The sequence below is a fragment of the Saccostrea cucullata genome, unplaced genomic scaffold, assembly GCF_032062105.1.
Source record: "Saccostrea cucullata isolate Sc308-1 unplaced genomic scaffold, CSIRO_AGI_Scuc_v1 ctg591, whole genome shotgun sequence".
Classification (NCBI taxonomy): Eukaryota; Metazoa; Mollusca; class Bivalvia; order Ostreida; family Ostreidae; genus Saccostrea; species Saccostrea cuccullata.
This window is the reverse complement of record NW_026919792.1, coordinates 85,907-110,164: the sequence shown is the minus strand read 5'-3', so window position 1 is coordinate 110,164 and position 24,258 is coordinate 85,907. Positions and strand designations below refer to the sequence as shown.

The 24,258-nt window shown below is 32.2% G+C and overlaps 1 pseudogene; it reads left to right on the top strand.

Moving 5' to 3' along the window:
• The first annotated feature begins 4,077 nt into the window (after positions 1-4,077).
• Positions 4,078-5,048, top strand: LOC134238159 (FMRFamide receptor-like; annotated as a pseudogene).
• Positions 5,049-24,258: the final 19,210 nt, after the last annotated feature.

Below are 24,258 nucleotides of genomic sequence, written 5' to 3'. Positions count from 1 at the left end.
TTACTAAAGAAATTTGTTATCTAAGTTATAATTCTTTGTCTTGCAGAATGATATTATTTTCTCCAAGTGAAAGAAATGATGATAAAATAATCCGGACACAATAAGACATGCGGAATATAAAATTTTTGTGCAAGAGTATTACAATTGTAACACATCAGGAATAGCAGTCATTATTGATTCTCACTAATTGATACAATTAATTTCAATTCAATTAAAATTGACGTCACCAAATCTTCTAAATCCACTTAACTGTTTGATTTTAAACATATACCGGTAATCAATCGAAGTTTCTGAACTAAACTAAACAATTTTAATTTAAAACATAGCTTATGATTTCTGCTGATAGCCACATCAATACAGTATAAGTAAGGTTGAGCACATTCGATAATTGTTTACGCGTTCATAGCTCGGACGAGGACCAAGTCAAACTAGCCAGGTACACATTGAGGTTAGATATCTTTTATTTAAAATAAAATATATTTTCAGACATCAAATATCTCTCATAAAAAATAACATGGGAATTTTTTCAAAAGGAAATAATTATTTGTATTGCTTAAATAAACATTTCAGATTTTTTAGAAATAAATTTATAACAATTTGATTATCAATTTTTATCTGTAGTTTTATTTTGAAGGTACAATATATGCCAATGAAGTTTTGATTTATTACCTCTTTTAAAAAATTTTCATCTTTTTATCAATATATTTCTTTAATCTTTATAATTATACACATAATGTTCCCTTAAATATAATACCTTTCAAGAAATCCTTTAATTAAAATAATATCTCAAACGTTCAAATACAACACAAAAATCATTTTTAATTAGTAAGGATTATAAACAGATCATTAAACCCTTGTGATATTCGAAGATAAAAAGGTTTATCTATTTCTTTCCGTAAGACTTAATTTGGAAAAAATGTTCAACTCCCTGAAGCATTATGAATTTTTCATAAAGGTTCTTCATTTAAATTCTACTGGAAATAAGTATTGAAATTAAAATTACGTTACCAATGTTCTTAAGAACGTGCAAGTATTGTGTATCTTACAATTAAGGCATTGATGTATACTGGAAAAACAAATTTCAAAAAGAGTACTTTTAATAAAAATAATTTAAAGGTATCGTAAGAAGGCGGAAGTGATTATGGATCTATTAAGTTATATGTCCTTTTAATAAATGTCAAGTGCAGAGAATAATTTTTTTATATATAATGAAAGAGAGTTTTCAACATAAATTTCGCCAAATCCATATCTTTTGTCTTAAAAAAATAAATAGAATCATTCATGATTTACAACATGATAACTATTTTATATGAAGGTCATGTATAAAAGTTTCAGCAATTTATATTGTCAATGGATCAAAGACAAAAATAATGAAAAATGAGTGAAAAATTGTTTTACTAAAATACAATTTAATTAAAAAAATTGAAATATGCATTTTAATTTGCAACATCTTTTCCTTCTATGGCTTTGTAGACAACCCGTTTAAGCATTTGTATGCATAAATAAAAATTAATAAAACGACTTCAAATTTCTTTTCCGGTAAGCCAGATCATGCTTTCTTTTATAAACTATACTTACCTTGTATTTAAGCTTTCTAAATATATCTTACTCGTTACAATTAAATGAGGGAAATTAAATATCTGCAAAGTAAATTAACACAGATGCAACTAGAGATATTGTGAGCACTGGCCTCACTAAATGATACTTCCTGCCACCCATATGATTATAATGGTAAAGTCCATGTCATGCTCTAGTAATCCCAAAATTAATGGTAGATCAAAAAGCAAATAGGAGGTGCATAATGACATTGTGGAATAAGGAATCTGTGAAAGTACATGTATCATTAAATTTTGTTCAGTGGTATAGGAAGAGTTGGGATAAGAGATGGATACCCCGCAATATTACAAAAAAGAATCAAGTCAATGCCATTTAAAACCTGAAATATATGTCCAATCCGAAAGATAAATATGAGGTGCACATTGGCACTACGTTAAAACGATTCTGTGAAAGTTTATCAAATTTCATTCAGTGGTAAAGGATGAAGTGCAGATAAGAGATGAGTACTTCAAGGCATAACGGACGGACGTAAAGACAGACAGACGGCGATTTTCCAAGCGAGGGGTTATAAAAAAACAGTATCAAAATGTGTTTTTCTCGAATGTTGCGTTGGATGCTTTGAGTTATACTTTAAATTGGACAAAATTTACTCTGTTCTATGCTTACATTGTAAGTTTTCTGTATTAGATTTATTCCCTTTAAATGTGTCACAAAACCACTGATAGACTTAAAAACAGTCAGGGGATTTACATTTTGATACACATGAAAGATATAGAAAGACATGATAATTTTAATCTGTATCAATAATTCTTTCGATTCACATTTTGTCTTCGGTGATAAAATATAAACAGGTAATAAATCATTATAGGGAAATAATTTCGATATTCTAGTAAATACCATTGAATTTCCTTTATGTATATTGAAGCAAACTTGACTTAAAAAAAGATTTGTGTGCTTTTAATTAAATGTAAAGTATGCACATTAAATTCTGCCCATAGATGTTTATTTTCCCACATATAGAGAAAACTTTGTTTAAAGCATTAACGTTAAAGAAAGCTGACATATTTTCATGTTATTACAATTCATATTAATATTTTACTTTATCAAAAATATATATGGTATTTTTATGGTCACAAATGCTAGCCTTTAAAACATTAACTGGACTCAATAATACATGGTAAACTATAATACTCCAGGCAATAAAAGTGCACCCTTTTAATGAAGACAGCTATGACATTTTGACCCTGCTTTTTTATAAACTTAACTGAACTGAATCTAATCGCTAGTTACATGTACTTATTAATTTGGTAATTCATATTTTTTGTAAAGATAATTATATGGCTGTTTTAAACTTCCTGAAAAAAAAAGTTGGAAGAAATTCAAATGGATTGAGCATAAGATTAAAACATCATGATCGAATATTCAAGGTTAAAAACTCTGAAATACACTTTCATTAAACAGTCGAATAAAAAGAATTAGGGAAATTACCCTTTTAATTGTTTGTATACAAATCGAGGATATATCATAATACATAGTGATATTATTATCTGTATTATCATACGATTCACATATTGTCTAAGGGAGATAAGATAAAGGGTGAAAGTGAAGTACACAAAGTTTGTCAATTTATTTGTTAAATGTGAACCTCTTCATTAACTGTTTAAAAACAAATTTTAATTAACACTAAATTCATTCAGTCGTTAACATTAACGGTATTTCATCAGTTTCAAATGAGTCATTTATTCTTAAAAAGGGGGAAATAACTTTGGTGTATAGATTTATGTAAAATCAGTTGTTTATATAAAAATAATACACAAAGAACGTTTTTAAAGACCTCTTTTCAAAAAATAAATAAATTTGATAATTCATTCATTTATCACTGCATATTGAAATATACTTATTTTAAAAGTAAAAGAAATTTAGAAATTTTGATTTGATAAATGTAAAACAAGCTAGCGTTTCAGTAATACAGGTTTATCTTGAAATATAATACGTACCCTAAACCAGGAGTTACTGGGATGTTTACTTTTTAATTTTATCGGAATTTTAGTAGGCCGCTAAAATTTAATCGCTAAATTAAGACCTTTGGGAAAAGTACTCTATAGAAGACAATAACTTTTATAGCCTGTTTTTATACAATATATCCTTTATCTTACACTTATTTTTACTCAAAATATGTATTCAAACGTACGGTAAATTCAATATACTGGAAACTCGTCTAGAAGATGAATATGTCCCCTTCTTTGCACCGTCATGATACTCTGTCCGCGCAATAAAAGTTCCGCAAGCATTATTGGCATACCTTTCAGCACAAAATTTTACACCAGATAAAGAAACCTACAGTACAGTAATGAGATCTATTTTGTAATAATAATGTATCCCTTGATATAATACTAACAGTAAAGTTTTCCTCGTATACAAGAATAATGAAAACCCTTTTTAAATTATTATAGGGCTAAATCTTTAATACAGAAACAAGTGATAGGGAAGTCTTTGAAAGTGTGTCAAAATGACTGTAAATACAACGATGGAGAATCCAGATGTCGATGAGATGGCATTTGCGAAGAAGATGCACTGGGTGTCATCGTCTTTAATTGGTGTAATATTTGTCGTCTTTGGAATCGTCGGAAATCTCCTCTCTCTAATCATCTGGAGTCGGAAGTCAATGCGTTCATCCACTGGCACTTACCTGATTCACTGGCACTCAATCCCTCGCAGACACCTCTGTTCTACTGATGTTTCTTTTGACCGACAGCACTACTCAAATATGTCCCACCATCCTTGTCTTGAGGGACTTCGGAAAATTTTACGCCTGTTTTGGGTATCCTTTCTTCTTCTTGGCGGTCATTGTTAGTATCTGGATGCTTGTGGGTGTTACAGTTGACAGATACCTACAAGTCTGCTGGCCTCTCAAAGCCAAGGTACAGGAAAAAGGCAAACATATATATTATCTAAATGTGCATGTGCTTTCTTGCTTTTCTGTGAAATCGACAGTTGTACATGTATCCAATTGTTTTAGGGCATAACGATTCTATTACCTATTATTACTGCTTCATATTTCTAAGGTGTTATGTTTCAGGTGTTATGTTCACAACGACGATTTGGCATTGGAGCTGGATGCATATTTCTTCTCTGTTTTATCATTAATGTTCCCCATTTCAAAACGTTTCAACCGGCGGATCCTCTAGTGTATGGAAAGGCATTCACCTTCTCAGACTATGGGAGCAGTGAAGGAAGTACAAATTATGAGTTTTGGGTACACTGTATGTTTTTTATCCTGGCGCCATGGCTTTCCATTTTTACTTCAAATATCCTTAGTCCTTAAAACGGTTTTAATTTCAAACCGAAAGACAGCATTAAAGAAAGAGAAGACTCGAAAATCGGAAGCACAACTCACACGTCTTTTGTTGACTGTGACCTTCACCTTCCTGGTTTTAATATTTTCCAGTGTGTCACACAATGCTTCTACATGCTACAAACAGAAAGTTTGAGTAATATTTGTACTTAATTAGCAAAAACATTCATTTTACTAGTCTATTGCAAAATCTATTTATATACCACTCTACTTGTATTAAAATCAATGAGTAAATCGTGATACAGTACTAATTTCACTTAAATATAATTTTACTGAACTACCACATAATTCTTTTACTGTAGAGCAGAAGTTTATCTAAACATCTAAGTTACTCCTTTACTGGACTTAGAGAATTATTTAATTTACCACTAAGAATTACTTTTTCAGGTTGACCTCCGCATGGTTGATGAGGCGTTTTCAGTAGCAAAACTTGGAGTTGTAATAAATTCTTCTGTGAACTTTTTTCTTTATTGCTTCAGTGGGCGAAAGTTTAGAAAGTAGTTCAAGAAAGTTGTTTGCTGTTGTAAATGCGACGGACATCTGACAATTCGCAAAAGTTCAGTTTATACCATTAGTGATACCACTTCATCACTATAGAAATTATCAATCTTACCGAGATCCCAGTTTCGTTATATTACTTATTTAAAATTAATCGTCAAAATCGTTAAACATACAGATACTACGGACATAGAAATTATCAATATTTGTCCTTGTCTTCGCAAGTTAAATGAGAGGAGAAAACTTTGAACACAAAAAACAGAATATCACTTCATGCAACTACTTCATCGCTTAATCCAAAGATGTAAGCATACAAAAGACGAAATAGGATAAGACCCATAATTGGTTCCTATTTTTAGGATTTTTAGGATTTCTATTGCTATATCTAAGAAACATGCAATAGTTCATCATGAAAAACTGTTGTCACCTCTCTTATATTTTGGTTATTCTTTAATAGGGCACACATTTGTCACTAGAAGGTCACATGATGTGTTACTTTCTGATTTTTCTTATCTTTATGCAAATTTTCATTATTTTTTGAAGTGAGTGGTATCTGAAATTTGACAAAATGTCATCACAATTGAAGAAAATCGGTAAAATGTGACACTTTGGTACCTTCTTGTTGTCTTCATATACTCTTTAAAAATCAAATGTATTGCAGGTTTAAAACAAGTAACGCTTACAGAATATCAATATTTCATTTTGTTCTGATTTTTACTTCAAACCAGGGGATCAATACTTTGTCGTGTAACCCTGAAACACTTGTTTCCTTCATAAGCCAATTTTCTGTGTTTTTATTCAAAAGCTGTTGGTGGATATTGAATGCTTGCACAGACCTTGTTGAATTAAAAGCAATATTTTGAATTTTGCTTTTATGTAAGTACTTGACAAATATTTAAGTGACAAAAATTCTAAGGATCTTTTGATTGATTGATTCATTGTATGTTGTTTAACGTCCCTCTCGAGAATTTTTCACTCATGTGGAGATGCCGCAACTTGCCGATGGAGGGCTACAAGTTTTGTCCTTTGTTCGGCACACAGGGCCTTTGAGCAGTGAGGGATCTTTTTCGTGCCAGTACCTACTGCGACACGGGGCCTCGGTTTATATGGTTTCATTCGAAAGCCCGGTCTCCATGTCCCACAGTGCACTATTTGAGCGATTTTGCCACATGAGATTACAAAAGTCAAAATTGCATATTTATATAAATTATAATTTAATTATTTAAATTACATAAACATCACTCATAACAAAGATTCGAACTTAATATATTCTCAGATTTTCTGTTTAATATTACGACATTTCAATAACATTTCACACGAAAATATGGCGAAAATTATTGCAATTACGATTTTCAGGGACACTTTTGACTAACACATCTTTGCACCTTCACAAATTTTAACTTAATATTTAATAATGAAGAAAAGAAGCATTTGATATGTATTAATGAAAAAAATATTACAACTATTATTCAAAATCCCAGTAAGTAGAAATCTTCGAAAGCAAAATCACACTTACTATAGTATCATCAGTCCGCGCTCAATGTTGTGTACAGAGTCCCAAAAATTAAACACACCCGTGAAACTTAAAATGTTTTCGTAAACAAGGTACGAACTATGTTGCAGTTAATGTTTACAATTCAACGGTTGTGTTCAACTGTTTAACTCTACACACACCATTCAGCACGGACTTACAATGCTGTGAGTGGGTTAAAACGTTTTGCGTTTGGACATTACTACTTCTGAAATTTTTCTGGAATATTATGACCTCTTTTCTTAAGTATTATACAGTCTCACTTGAAGGCCCCGTGTCATAGTGTGTAAAATAGATACATATTTCCGTGACAAATTGCCTGTACAAGTAGAGTTGTAAAGATCTGGATCCGCCGTCACAAAACTTTGAGAAAAAAAACACTGATAAATCACCGGATTAAACGCAACATGCGATTTTATGGACGGAATGTACCCCTCTCGACGACAATAAATGTTAATGTATCATTTATTTAAACAAAAATTGTTTCTCTTTTTTCAATTTAGACTTATTTATTCATAAAAAATCAAAATAAATTGAATTTTGAGTAATACAAATTGATATGATAAAAAGCACGCCTTGCCACCATGATACCTCGGAATTTTAACCTCTTTACCGGTGGATGTTTAGTTTATTTGATCATTACGTATCAATTGTCAACATCTCTCAGAAGTTTCCATAAAGTGCTAAATCAGTGCTTTTTTTCAAAAAGCATACATATTTCCCATAAAATATATCCAAAATTGCAAATTGAAACAGATGCGTATCACCTTCCTTCTCGCCCAGGGGATATATACTTTGTGCACAATTAGTATACATCCGAATATGTTGTCATACAAACAATGCAAAATAGAAGCAGAGCAAACACATACCTCCAAAATATCAGAGTTGGGGTCAGGTGCCATGGAGGAGTGAGAACCCCCTGCCGACGCAGTCACACCCGCCGTGTCTTCCTGGCCATGATGGAGAATTAACGGAAAAATCCGTCGTCAATATAAATAATGGACAGACAATAAGTATGAAAAAGTCAATGAATAAATAATGTACTAACCATAAGTATGGAATGTCAGTCAGCATTTGAATAAATGAAAAATTGTAATTTGCTGACAAGGTTATTGTATCAAACATAGAACTTCCAGAATGATGACTTAATTGAAACGACACTGCTGATATTCGTGTCTCATCAGATTGGGCAGTCAAAATATTGCTTATTGAGTTTTTTACTGTAATATGCATTGTTGTTCAGTCATTCAAAAATATCAACTATAAGATTTAAGCTTATTCGTTCTGCTGTCCTTTATAGATTTTCATTAAGCAAATATAACACAAATCCAAATCTTTTTAATTTTTTCCCAATGATCAAGTGATTTTTGCGAGGAATTACCTAATTACCGCTAACCTGACAAAAGTTGGGTAGTTGGGCATGGATTGTTATAGAATTTTAGCAAGGCGAAACATGCACGCATCGTACCTTGTCGATGATTTTACTTCGTATACTTATATGGGATATCAACGAATATATAGTCGACTATTCTACTATCAGTCGAATGGACCGACAATAGTATAATGAAAAGACGTACGAATATAAATAAGTCCAGAAAATGAAGCAGATAAAAAATTCTCCATTAAAAAGTGATATAGCGTAATTCTTCAAACCATTATAGTATCCGCCCTCATACGAAAAAGAGGCTTAAAACCAGGTACAGTACATAATTGATTTTCATATTGTACATATGGAAAGTAAAGTTATTACACATCGCGATAATTATTTCTCATTAAAGAGCTCGGTATACAAAATAAAGACTGAGTGCTTTCATTTCCTATTAATTTTTTTCCCGAAAAGTCCAGATCCCCGAGAACTGGCTTTATGAAAATCCAATGTTCTTGAATTCTAAGGTAAACAGGTATAACTGAGTACTTTCAGTAAAGAAAAATAAAATGCGCTCACTCTCTAATCTAAAAAATAAAACATGTCTTTTAATCCTCAGAAAGAGTTCTATTACTTACTAGTTGCATATTTTAGATCAGAGGCTGCTCTTTATATTAATAATGGGAAATTAGCCTTCAAAATTGGCGGCTTTTGTAGACTTTTTTCCAGAATATGAAGGAAATGACGCATTTAGTGAGATCATAATGGTTTGACTAGACAAAAAATTACGTCATTTTTGATAGAAACGCAGTCACCAAAGATTTAAAACATTGTTTACTAAAGTTATGCTGTTTCAGGGTTTTCCCCTGAAACTGACAAGGGCAAGTAAGGCAAAAGTGAACCTTGTTTACTTGAAATATTCGGAAAATAAGATACCTTTAAAATTATGTAATTTCATTTTTTATGTAAAAAGTCATTTACAGAGGGCAGGGGAGAAGGGGGATTAAACATTCTTATTAAGAACACACCATATGCCGGCAGATGTCTTAAAATTTTGTACGTTGAACTTATAGCCTACGAGCAGATAGATATTATTTTCGCACCAGCACCCACTTCTACATGATACCTTGTATTATATGTACTCATCCGATTGATGGTACCGGTTTCTCAGTGAATTTGATCCTAAAGCATAAAGTAAGTGCGCTCCTGCGTGGCACAGTGGTTAGAGCGTCTTCTCTAGAGTCGCAAAGTATGGAGTTTAAACTTACGTTGCCTGTTCGAATCCCACTGTGGGACGAGGAGACCGGTCCTTCTTATGAGACTGTATAAACGAAGGTCCCGTGTTGCAGTAGGTGCTGATACGAAAAAGATCTCTCACTCCTGAATGGTCGTATGTCCAGAGCATGGGCAAGATTTACAGCTCTCTACTGGGAAGTGTTGGCAACATACAAACAAACAGACATAAGGTTTGGATCTACTTATTACATCTTGACTCTAGAGACCAGCTGAAAGGCCTTGTCACAAAGAATACACATGCGAAGGATGAGAGCCCTAGCTCCAACTGTTCAAAAGTTATGGCCAAAGTAAAAGTGTGGTAATTTTGTAAAAGTAGGTCAAACTCCAAGGCCAAGATCAAGAGCTCAAATTTGGTGATACTCATTGAAAGATCTTGTTACGAGAAAACACCCATGAAACATAAAAGCCATAGCACAACCCACTCAATATTTATGTGCTAGGTTAACGTTGAAAACAGACAGACATAGAGACAAGGAGAAAGACAGCTAGACAGACCCCCCAGGATTTTTCAATCCAGGAGCATATAAAGGCGTCACACTGTAACGTCTGCAAAGAGCACAAACTCTTTTTAGGGTCGTTAACCCAGAAGGCACACAACGTTGTTTAAACGTAGAATATAAGTTGAATTTAGGTTTAGACGTTGATAAATCTAGGTACAATGTTGATTCAACGTTGACTTTTCAACGTTGAAAATGTAACATCGATTCAACATTGAATTCAAACTGAGTTGAATTGCCAACATTGATTCAACGTCGGATCTTCGCTTCGATGAGCGATCCAATCCTATTTTTCGCTGATAGATAATTCGGACTATAATAGTGTCGGACTATAACACTGTTGGACCATAACGAGGTCGGACTTGACTTAAAGAACTAGAGAATACTATAATCAGGAGTTCAACACAACCCTCAAGATTCTAACATTATGATTTAATGAAAAAATTACTCTTTAAAAACATTTTGGCATGTCAGAGTATCATTGAAGAGACATAATTTGTCGAAATGCATATCTGGTGCATCAAAAGTGGTACCGTTTAAGATTTGCAATTCTTACCTTGGAATGGTTTCATGTTCTGGACTATTTCATGACCACATGTGTAAATACAAAACGTTTGTAAATGCTCGGGTTTTATAACATGATTAATTTATAGATTTATAAAATATATTGTGGTGAAAATTATGGTAACACAATTAATCATTGATAGGAAATTAAATATTAATTGTTTACAATATATAGATTTTTTTAAGATACCATATGTTTTATTTAAGGAGTCCCGACACTCTGCTATAAATTTCACCATATAAAATTTTAAGGATCTTCTCTACACAAGTGCAAAAAATTATTTTTTTCGACATTAAGAAAAATATGTTGTATAAAGGAGTTAATATTGAGCTTATGTAACTATTTTTCACTGTATGTGCGTGCCATTACCCAAGGGAAAAATGTTAAAAGACAACACAGTATCAGCGAATAGAAATCACTGTTAATTACTTCAGTAGAGAAAATACATGTCAATACCACGTTCAGTAAATTTATCTTTGACTTTTAAAATGTTAAGATACTTGAATCTATAAATTTCCATTTTTTTAGAATTTAGATCTAAGAGCAGATCACTCTAACTGCAGAAAAATACCTTAGAATTAGAACTCTTTAGTGTGCACCGTAGAGAGGTTTCTTAAATTTGTAATATTGATTTTCATAAACAACAATAACATTAGAGCCACATGGAAAATACTTTGTAGTATGAAGTGCTGCTATTTTTTCAGAAAGGATTTTTATGTCAGATCATGATATGACGAAATTGAACATAGAGAACAGAAAGAGTAACGATTTATTATCACAACACTAAATCTAATACATGAGGTGCATATGGAAATTTAAGAAATAAACAACGTTATTCAGTGAACATAGCGTTATGAATAGCAATTGCTCCGCTGGCATATTCCATGATGCGCGCTAGCGCATCATGGAAAATATGCCGGCAGAGCTATTGCTATTCATAATGCCATGTTCAGTGAATAATCGTTGTTTATTACATATATTTGCATTCTTTGATTTCTTTTTCAAGAATATCAGAGGAAATCCTGATTTACATAAGGAGGTGGCTTCTTGTCTTAAGTAAAGAAAAACATACGGCTTTAAAATCAGTACACCTGATCAATGCTCCTTTTCTCTAATAAATCACAAACAATTTATTTTAAATATTTCCCTCTCAAACACAGTTATCTAGATACAAACAGGCCATCATCACATTCTCTTAATTTTTGTTTTGATGCAGTTGTGACGTCATCGATCAACGTCATTGAAACCCTCTGCCAAAAAAAATAGTTTAACACTATGATGATAGGTTAAATGAAGAATGAGAATGCTTTTATAATGATTATTACTCTAGAATGCTTTTCTATGATTTTTTTCCCAGTTTTTCTATTTATTTTTAATAGCTGAAAACATTCTTGAAATAGATATACTAGTTAAAGAATTTTTTTTATTTCTGAATGTTATTACCCAAGTGTGAAGAGTTATCGTTCTTTGTACAAATATGCTGCATGATACGTAAAAATAAAAATATGGCAGTTCTCTACAATTTTTAAAAAGTTTAATTATACAATTAAATACATTGACCAAAATTAAATTTTTAAAGATATAAATCAGCAATTTTAAATATTCTGTATTTCTTTTTTTCAAAGAATATTTTTAAAACTTATATTTATTCCTCTTACGAAACATTTCATTTATATACTTCTCAACACGGAACATAACTGTAGTAGAGCTTGTTCTACACGAGTGTAATAGAGCAATTGAACTCATAGCAGGAACAGTTACATCTATAGTGCTATGAACGCAGTTGATGACTACATATTCATAGTGGGAGAGAGCAGAGATTATGAAAATATTTAAATAATACTTACTATAATACCTATTTAAATCATGTTAGAAAACATCAAGAAGCGATGCTTTTTAAGTCAGAAAATCACAATGTTGTATGTGGTTGAAAGAAAAAACAATATATGATGAGGAATTATCTTTCTTCTAAATATTTCTACATGTGAAAAAAACGTCATACTAATAAAAATACTGCATCAAGTACTTGAAACATAAAACCATTTTTAAAATGGTCCTTAAATAGATACAACTTATGAATGAATTTGAACTACCTTAACTTATATATATTGAATTCCGAAACTTCATAAGAATCCTTACAAACACAAATACACTGCAGGTTCCAGTAAATGTTCAACCAAGCCTCTTTCGTTACTCCTTACTAAGATATTGACACTACTGTGCAATCATATATTCAAGAAGTGGTGTAAATCAGATATGGATACTAAACAATTCTAAAGAACTTTTGGACAATTTGAAATCACAAGACATTACAAAAATCAACAGCTTAAAAACGTACGACTTTTCAACTTTATGCACAAGAATTCCTTACGACAAATTAAAATCCAGGCTTTTTGATATCATTCACAGCTGCTTCTTCAATCAAAATGGAACTCATAATTAAATTTACTTTGCAAAATTATTTTGTTAAAACAGATTCTGATTGCATACAAAAGTACTCTAAAATTGACATCAAGAAGATGCTTGAGTTTCCGATTGACAATATCTATGTGGTTTTAGGAGACCAGGGATTCAAACAATTTTTTGGAGTTCCCATGGGTACAAATTGCGCTCCGTTATCAGCAGACTTATTTTTATATTCATATGAAGCAGAGTTTGTGCAAAATCTTAAGCATGAAAAGAAGAAAACACTTGCTGTCGCCTTCAACTCGAAATTTAGATATATCGAGGACGTATTGTCAATTAATAATGGTTATTTCCATTCCTACGTCGATACGATATATCCTGGTGAGCTTGATATAAAAGATACCACAGAGTCCGACACTTCTGTTTCATACTTGGTTATTTTACATGAAAAAGACGCTAATGGTAATCTAACAACCAAACTATATGATAAACGTGATGACTTTAGCTTTTCTATCGTCAACTTCCCTTACTTATGCAGCAATATACCTTCATCACCTGCATACGGCGTGTATATGTCTCAGTTGATTCGATACGCAAGAGTATGCTCTACGTATGTATGAACGAATTCTAAAACGAGGCAAACTACTGACAAGCAAGTTGATGAAATAAGAATATCAGCGGTCTCGTTCAAAGTCATAATTCTGTTAGTTCTATGGTTGATACAATGACCTTGTCAGCAAATGCAATATATTATTGAGTCAAATACTGACTGACGTCTTTCATACTAATTGTAAGTCCATTATTTATACACTGATTTGACGACGGATTTTTCCCGTTATTTCCTGTTCATGACAAGGAGCACACGGTAGGTGTGACCGGTCGGCAGGGGATGCCCACTTCTCCATTGCACCTGATCCCGCCTCTGATGTTTCGGGGGTCCGTGTTTGCTCTGCTCTTATTTTGTATTGTTTTATGGACTTTGAGATTGAATACTGTTCGCTATTTTCATATCCTTCTTATAAGACTTTTAATGTTAGATTTAAAAGTTTTATTGTTAAATATTTACATTTCCAATGTCTTTGTCCGAGATAAAATTACAAATTGTAAATGTACTTTATTTCCCCATCAATGTATTGGCGCGGTTCCAAAAAAGCACGTGCAGGGCGGAACAAACAGCTAGACAGAAGCAGGGCTTGGAGCACGTGGATTGGCGAAAACAAAGCATGTACGAGGGGTGATCAAAATGTTCGCGAACTATCTCTATATTTACAAAACCACAGTTTAGATCAGAATGAAATTTGGCACACCCATAGTCATGCAAGTAAAAAGTAATGATTTTCTCCATCATTGTGACGTCACAATGTGAAAATGTCGTCATAATGTAGGTGACTCGTGACGAAAAATGGTTGTCACAAATTTACTCGTGCAAAGACCGGCTGTAAAGCTAACGTATAACTTGGAAATTCCTTTGAAGTATCTTATAATAATTTGTACAATGTTGATGAAGACAACAGACTTTCCAGACGTTAAATCATAAATTGGATTGTGTCACAACTGACCTCAAGTTGTGCTGGATTCTTTAAATTAGAACTTACAAACCAAAATAAATAATATTTTGGAAGACCTCCTGTGTAGCAAGACACAAGAAGATTTATAAAAATTAACAATAAATTTATCTACATATGTACAATAAACATGAAAACAGCCAAAAGTTCAATCATGATCATCACTGGACGGATTCACACTTCACACACCACGTCCATGGTCCACCATATTGTCCCTGTTGTCCACCATAGTGTCCCGTCCGGTCCACCATATCCTAAGTAGCCTTACGACGTAAACAAATCCTCCCGTCCCAATAAAGCTAATATACAATTTTGGTCACCTACAATTTTCATAGGATTTTCTAATAAAATATTCAAAACACTTATCTGTTCAAAATACTAGATTTTACAAACAAATTACAAAAGAAAACATGTATTTTTGCCGTTTAACAAGTAAATGAATTAGAGCGTAAATATATACATTCTCGCTATATTGCTAACAGTTTTACATAGACATAGAAAATTGCTCTTTAAGGCTAACAACAAAAATATTGTAAAGTGTAAAAACTTACTGAGCTGTGGCATTTTATACATAAAAACCATACTGTCGGCCCCCAGGTCTTGCTCTCAACGCCGCTACAAACATCCCTGAATCCCAAGATTACACAGCAGGGAAACAGCTAAAACACACCCAAGTTCACACAGCATGGGCTACAGAACACACCCAAGTTCACACAGCATGGGTAACATAAAAGGCACACCCAAGATCACCAAGAGCATGGGTAAAGTATAACTCACGGCGTCCAGACCTCATCTGACGAACACTAGCCAACACCCAGTTTAAATAACTGACCAAACTACTCAAACGGGTTCGACGAGTATACGTTGATAAAAATAGAACAAATACAACTCAGTGACCAAAAAAGCGTAAATGAAATAAACGATAACTCTTACCAATACCTGTACAATAAGCTAATATAAAACATTGACACAATGCCACTTGTGACAGATTGATTATTTTAGTGGAGGGAGGCAGATGGTCAAAAATAACGTTTGTTTTGTAGCCCAGCAAATGCAAGTTGAGGAAGAGGTGTGTCCTTTGTTAGGCAAATCGTTATGAAAGATTGCATAGTTAGAGCTAGAAAAATAGTTGAATATCTTAACAATAATATCATTATTAAATCCATAAAATATCGTTTAATTTAAACTTCAAACATTTGAAAGATGATAAAAAGAAGTCCCCCACAACTATATCCATATTGGATAAACGACGTTCCTAAGACAGAGGAAGAGGACTCGGGTTGTAATGGTCACCATGTTTTATTCTGAAAAATATATCCTTGTCGTACCATCGTGTTTTGGAGATTTGGTCATGTCTGACAAATGAACTGTTCTTGTTATTAAAATGAATTTGCATGGTAAGAAATATAAGACTCAGAAAAATAATTATGCCTCTATGACTGCTTCAGAGCATGTCACGTGACCGCCTGGATCACGTGATTCGCGCATGGGCAGAACGGTGGCAGATATGCATTAAAATCAGAGAGGGCTACTTTAAAAAATAATGAACACTGAAACCTAATTTTATTTGTTTTATGGAAGTTATTCAATTTGTTTGCGAACTTTTTGATCACCCCTCGTATATTTAAGGAATAACTGTAAGATTTTTCAATTTCATGACGATGAGCAATCAATTGGCTTGCGTGATAATTTTATGCAAATTATCACGCAACCCAATCTATTGATCACATCATGAAATCGAAAAATAAGACATTTATTCCTTAAATGAAGTAAAACAATTACAAAAAAAAAAATTGGCAAAACAAATAGAAAGTAATGTTTCCATCATATGATAGATATAATCAAATTGACTATTCAGAGGTCTCAATTAGGAAGTTTGTTCATAGTTTATTCAATGTCTAATCAACATTGATTCAACGTTAAGATTTCAACGTTGAACTCATTTTTTAAAAATCTTACATAAACTGAACGTTAAATCAACATATATAATCAACGTTGATTCAAAGTGTCATTCAATGTTGTGTGCCTGCTGGGAAGATACTACTTCATATTTAAATTCTGTCGAAATTTACAAGGGTACTGAATGCGCCAATTTTTTAGTACATCTGTTTTTGAATTTATATGAAGCAGAATATATTCTTAAACTTATGCAATGGACAAAACAGTCACGGTAGTTCAGTCAGTAGAGCGTTTATTCGAATCGCGTCCGAGAATGACCTTAGTCAATAAAAATAGGTAACAACTGTTAAAAGTAAGGAAAACTTTGAAAGAAGAGAGCAAAGCAAAGTCAATTTCTTAATTGCTCATTCTAGTTGATACCATACCCGTTAAGAATGAAATTAAAGAATAGTATTAGCTCAAAGTAATTTGAAAAAAAGTTGACTTTAATTGTATTATTCTTTTTTTCAATGATATTGCAGAATCACCTTTGTAACCAATTTCTAAATGTTTATTTTATTAACTGCATTTGATCTTAATGCTTTGAGTATTGATTCATTGGGGGTTTAATATTTTTAAAATATCAATTCAGGGAATTATGTGATTGTTGAGGTCGAACAATTTAAATTATTCACTAGAAAACAGTTTAATTACATCAATACTTGCGCAAGTAATGTTGTTGTTGAAGTCAAACAATAGAACTTTTTCACTAGAAGACAATTACAAAATACGTAGGAGGAAACAATAACATTAAATTTTTATTTTTGTACAAAAGAAAACTAATTTATTATGCATACAGTTAAAATACTAGTGATGCAGTATTTATCGTAAACAACTGTAAATCACAGGAATTTTTTTCTTCTTATTAAATTGAATTAAATTAACTAAACAGTAGTAAGGAAAGTTTTTTGGTGCTAGTGTTGAAACTGGAGAGAGGTCTTTAAATAACTACTTTGACTAAAACTACTAGGCTACTGATAAAATAAGAAGAATGTCTAAAAATGCTACCCTTTTTACAGCTATTACAAGAAAGTCTGAAAAATACTACATTTTTACACTTACTACTAATTAATTATAGAAGTATAAATTCTACTTTCCTTTTTTCATCTAATGAAATAGTTAAATCTAAAAATTATTACTTTTTTCACCTATTACTAATTAAAAATTATTTCTTTGATTACTATTACTAATTATCAAATTGAACAATGTCTGAAAAATACTACCTTTTTACAGCTAAATCTAGAAAAATTACTTCCTTTTTAAATCTATTACTGACAGAATAGAGTAGACTGAAAACTACCCCCTTCTTACAGAAGGATATGGAGATAACGAACAATATTCAATCTCAAAGTCCATAAAACAATACAAAATAAGAGCACAGCAAACACGGACACCCGAAACAACAGAGGTGGGATCAAGTGCCATGAAGGAGTGAGCATCCCCTGCCGACCGGTCCCACCCGCCGTGTGCTCCTTGTCAAGATCAGAAAATAACGGAAAAAATCCGTCGTCAATTCAGTGTATAAATAATCGACTAACAATTAGTATGAAAAACGTCAGTCAGCATTTGACTCAATGATATATTGTATTTGCTGACAAGGTCATTGTATCGACAATAGAACTTACGAAATGATGACTTTAAACGAGACTGCTGATATTCTTGATTCATCAACTTGCTTGTCAATAATTTATCTGGTTTCAGACGTAGAGCATGCTCTTGCGTATCAAATCAATTGAGATATATATACTCCGTATGCAGGTGATGAAGGTATATTGCTGCATAATAAAGGGAAGTTCACGATAGAAAAGTTAAAATCATCACGTTTATCATATAGTTTTGTAGATTTCCATTAGCGTCTTTTTCAAGTAAAATGTCCAAGTATGAAACAGAAGTGTCAGACTCTGTGGTATCTTTTATCTCAAGCTCACCAGGATATATCGTATCGACATAGGAATGGAAATTACCATTGTTAATTGACAATACGTCGTCGATATATCTAAATGTCGAGTTGAAGGCCACAGCAAGTGTTTTCTTTTTTCACGAATAAGATTTTGCATAAATTCTGCTTCATATGAATATGAAAATAAGCCTGCTAATAAGGGAGCACAATATGTACCCATGGAATTCCAATAGATTGTTGGAATACATGGTCTCCAAAAACCACATAGATATTGTCAATCAGAAACTCAAGCATCTTCTTGATGTCAACTTCAGAGTACTTATGTGTGCAATCAGAACCTGTTTTAACAAAATAATTTTGCAAATGACCAATGACGAGGTAAGTAAATTTACGAGTTCCATTTTTATTGAAGAAGCAGCTGTCAATGATATCAGAAAGCCTGAATTTTAATACAGCTATTATTGATATTTTAGTTCAGAAGTCTAAAACATACTACCTTTTTATATTTACTAATAATAAATTAGAGACTGGTGAATTAAAGATGTCTGAAAACTACCTTATTTCAACTAAAACTGATAAAATATACACAGCCAGCATAAAAGATGACAAAACAAAGAACCAGTTCTTATCATAGTCATCGTCAATATCGAAGGATCACTAATAAATACAGAAGTCTGAAAATTACTTCTTTATTTAGTGTAACTATTGATAAAATAGAAAAAAAAGTCTGAAAATCATTACCCTTTTACAGCTGTTACTATCTATTAGTTTTCGGGGGTCCATGTTTATACCCTTATAATAGATTTGTATACTTTAAAGTTTTTTCTTTACATCGACCATTGTTTGTTATCTTCGCAATTTTTTAAATATCTGTCAATGTTTTCAAATCTTAATTAAATCAAATACAAAAGTTGTTGCTGACTGTTTTAAAGGCTTAGAAGCACAAACAGATATATATTAATGTCGAATCAAACATTTGTGGGTTTTTTTTACCTTTGAATGTCTAAATTTTAATTTTCCTAGGAAAAGAAAAATGAACGAAAAAAAAAAAATCAAAGTTCGTTTATTTAAGGACACCTTATTCAGAAACATATAACACTGACATAGACTATGCCTTAATAAGAACTTTCGTTTTAAAATTTTGAAATTCCGAACTAAAGATGTATAGTAATTAATATCATATTTAACAAATCAATATTTTAATAAATGAAACATACGGGGTACGTAACAATTAGCCAATCACTCTTTAGCAGCTGGTGTATGTTTTCCTATTTATATCTGGCGTTTGGTATTCCATATGACAATTTCATACAGGTCCACAGTAACGCAGCAAGTATCATTCAAAAACAAATTACGATATGGGCGCTCTCTGGGCTATCTGTTTAAGTTTTATCTTCTTTGCCATGTCTCAGTGTACCATTATTTCGCGTAAATATACCGCGAAACTGGAAATGGATGATAAGAAATCAAATGAAGTACTTTTAGGTGAGCACAAATCTACATCAGTTATAGAGTGTGCAGCACGATGCCAAGAGAAGTGTAGATTCTATGGATTTAATCCCAAGATGGAGAAATGTCGTACCCACAAGAAGATTTTCTCCTCTGACGTGTCTAATGAGGTCAGGTGGAGATACTACTCACATGTCTGTATGTATTAACTGTTATTTTTTATTTTGTTTGCCACAAATCACATAAACATCATTATTTTTTATCGGTGAACATCATTAACAAATAGTCTTGTACATTTAGTTATTTTCTTCTAATTATTTTATTACGATTGAAAACTGAATTTGAACTGATTTAGAATTTATTTTACTTACCGTTGGTAAAATCTTTGATAAAGATGTTAAATTTTCACTGTTAAGGGCATGCAAAAAAAATTATAGCTCACACGGTGAAACAATACAAAAATAAAATTCATTTTACGTTAATAACATTGCATTATTCGTAATCATTAGAGAATGGTTTTTCTTGACTAAAAGAATAAACAAGAATGCTCTTCAATGAAAGCTAGTAACTATACTGAAAACAATACGCCATGGACTACTAAGCATTCTCTTTTGCCTGTAAAATTTTTGCTAAAGAAATAATCTAAAATATTAGAAACATCTTTCAATAAAAAATGATTTTAGGTAATGAGGGACTCTTAAACATAATCCATTTCCAGGTATAATGTTTAATGTCTTTCTACCTGTATTTATATAAATTACGAGGGTTGTCCCGTAAAATCGTGGACAAAGGGTTTTTCTTGATAAAGTATGGGCGCACTTGGCTGAAAATTTCAGTAATTGTTTATTTATCATATTTAAATGCATGATAATTATTTTGATAAAATATACTCAAAAATAAAGATTTTATTATGCTTGAATGTGCACGGGGTAGTGTCCTATGGCGCACGGTCAAAAAACCAAGGTTTTATTAAAGAATACACAAGTTTGAATTCAAAATAAAAGTTTTAAATACATAAGATTTAGATTAAAATTATCCTCATTCAATTCCACAATCAATTTTGAAGTCTTTTTAAAAATTTTAAGGCATTTGGTTGATTTTTGGCAGTTTCTCGAGCATTCGAAATGGGAAAGTGTTAAACACAACACACGAAAAATGGCGACGTTTTATGACGTTACGGCGCACCGGAGAACAGTTCAGTTTTAATTCGATGTTGTAATGACACCTTTAGGGACATAAAATGACCATAGAAAAAAAAGAAGAAAAAAAATTATAAAAATATCACAATATCTTTAGTATACAAATGAAAGAGGAGTTTTATTAGCGAAGTCTTTTTGGTCGAGTCCCTGGGGAGTACAAAACATACGGACAAACTCCTTATTTAATAGCAAAAGACGCTGTCACAGTAGACAGCCGATATGAGATTTTCTGTTAGTTGAATGGTGGTGAGAATATTGTCCATAACTTACTAATAAATATTCAGAAGATCGCATGAGGGTGCCAATTGGTTCTTCGACTGTTTATGGAGACTAAAGAATGTGTTTCAATGAAATTTCTTAATTAAAGTCGGACTCATCCAACTTCATGTTCAGCAAAAATAAAATGTGACGCTGTTTAAGACACTTTGACGTTATAATCCATGCGCCGTAAGGTGATATAATACATGGCATAATATCTCATAATTTGTTTATTTATGCATATATTTATCTGAAATTTGCTGTGTATATTACTAAAATATGTACTAAATAATAGTGAAAATTTCAGAACGCAGTGATGTTTATTTTTCATACTAGACAACTTGTCCACGATTTTACGGGACAACCCTCGTATATGATTCCATTATTTTGCTTCGTCTGTCGTAGTTCCTCCTAAGGACTGTAAAGACCTGCGTGATAATGGTCACAGTAATACAGGGGTGTATGAAATTTATCCTTTTGGGATCGGCTCCAGTGCTGTTAGGGTATTTTGCGACATGGAGATAATGGATGGGGGATGGACCGTATGTAGTTTACTCTACTCTTAGTGTACATTATAGAATTTGTACTCAGTGGCTGTGTTGTTTAAAAAAAAAATAAAGGATGACAAAAATAATATTTTATTTAAGTTAACATATTAATCATACAATTGTTAATTATAATGATCTGTATTGATATACATGTTATCTTTAAAAGGCAATCCAAAAACGTGTCAATGGGTCCCTAAGGTTTAACAGGACCTGGACGGAATATAAAAATGGTTTTGGTGACCCAGATAAGGAAGTCTGGACTGGTAAGAGTTAATATCTTTTACTTTCAACCGCTTCCGAATTTAACAATACCAGGTATATGTCTTCACTGTGGCAGATGAAAAAGTGAAAGAGTTTCAAAGAAAAATCTGAGTTTAAGACAATAGAATATTTTTTGACTATATTCACTTATATATAGTGTTGAATTGGAAAATAATGAAAAAGAGTTACAAGTCACTTGATGACACGGTCTTAATGAACCCACAATTAGCATCAATGTCTACAGCAAGGAAAGTAATAAGATTTTCATTAACGTATGTTCATACAGAAAATAGAATTATTGTATTGTAATAGGGTTTAAAGTTGAATTTTAATATGTCTAAATACAGGAAATGACATAATCCATCAATTAACAAAAGAACACCCGTCATCCCTGTATGTGTCCATCACTCTCCAGAATGGTACAACACTGTATGAAATGTACGACCAATTCTCTGTCTCCGACGAAGCAGGAAAATATCAACTCTTTCTTGCAGGACCTGCCACGGGAACATTAGGTAACTGTATTTAAGCTATGATCTTAAAAGTGAAATTCAAGTCAAGTATACCATCATATTCTTCATTGCATAAAAAAATCAACTGGTTAAATAAAATTATAATATTCTGTGAACGTCTTTTGATTCCACGATTTTACTTCTCCCGAAGTCCGATGAAATTAAATTTTACATTGGTAGAATTTTTAAATTGTATATTTTAAACCATAGAAAAGTATGTTAAATTATTCATAATTAGCATATTCAGTAACGACCTTTTGATCCGCCATTGTAGTTTAACCTGGGTTTCTTTTGTAATTTTCAATAATTCACATTTTAAACTACACCAGAATAGGAAGTGTGTAGCACGTTATATATATTTATTGCTGACATTCAAATAAAAGCTTGATGTTCAAAGAAAATTATTTGATCCAAACATAGTCGATTTTAAACATCAAGTTTAAACCAAGTTCATATTATATAAACGCATTTTACTTGTTAAAATGCCTATTCTTTGTTTATGAAAATCTGATATCTTAAAGCATTTGTAACAGTGAACTCACTTCTTACCTTGTAATTATTTTGCAGAATTTCCTCACTTCTGGTTGAATATTATTATGTTTGAGATACTGTAAACAGGAAAATTTTCGCACCCGTGTTTCCCCTTTCTCTGTCTCCTTGATTGGGCGAATTTAACACGGGGCGATTTCAAATCATCCCTCATATTTTTTACTCCCAAGGACTGTAAAGACCTGCATGATAATGGTCGCAGAAGTACAGGGGTGTATGAAATTTATCCTTTTGGGATCCGCTCCCGTGCTGTCAGGGTATTTTGTGACATGGAGATAATGGATGGGGGATGGACCGTATGTAGTTTACTCTACTCTTAGTGTACATTATAGAATTTGTACTCAGTGACTATGGTGTTGAAACGAATTAAGGATGAAAAAAATTGAATCCTTTTTTTTAAAGTAAATTATGGATCATCAAATTGTTAATTATAATGATCTGTATTGCTATACATGTTAACTTTAAAAGGGAATCCAAAAACGTGTCAATGGGTCCCTAAGGTTTAACAGGACCTGGACGAAATATAAAAATCGTTTTGGGAACCCAGATAAGGAGGGATGGATTGGTAAGTGTTTATCTCTTTTACTTTCAACCGCTTCATAATTTAACAATATGTCTTCACTGTGGCAGATGAAAAACTGAGTTTCAAAGAAACATCTGAGTTTAAGACAGTATACTATTTTTGACTTTATTCACTTATATATAGTGTTGAATTGAAAAAAAAATGAAAAAAGAGGTTAAAATCACTTATTGGCATGGTCTTAATGAAACCACGATTAACATGAATGTCTACAGCAAAGGAAAAAAAATTCAGATTTTTCATTAACGTATATTCATATAGAAAATAGAATTATTGTATTGTAATAGGGTTAAAAGTTGAATTTTAATATGTCTAAATACAGGAAATGACGTAATCCATCAATTAACAAAAGAACACACCTCATCCCTGTATGTGTCTATCACTCTCCAGAATGGTACAACTCTGTATGAAATGTACGACCGATTTTC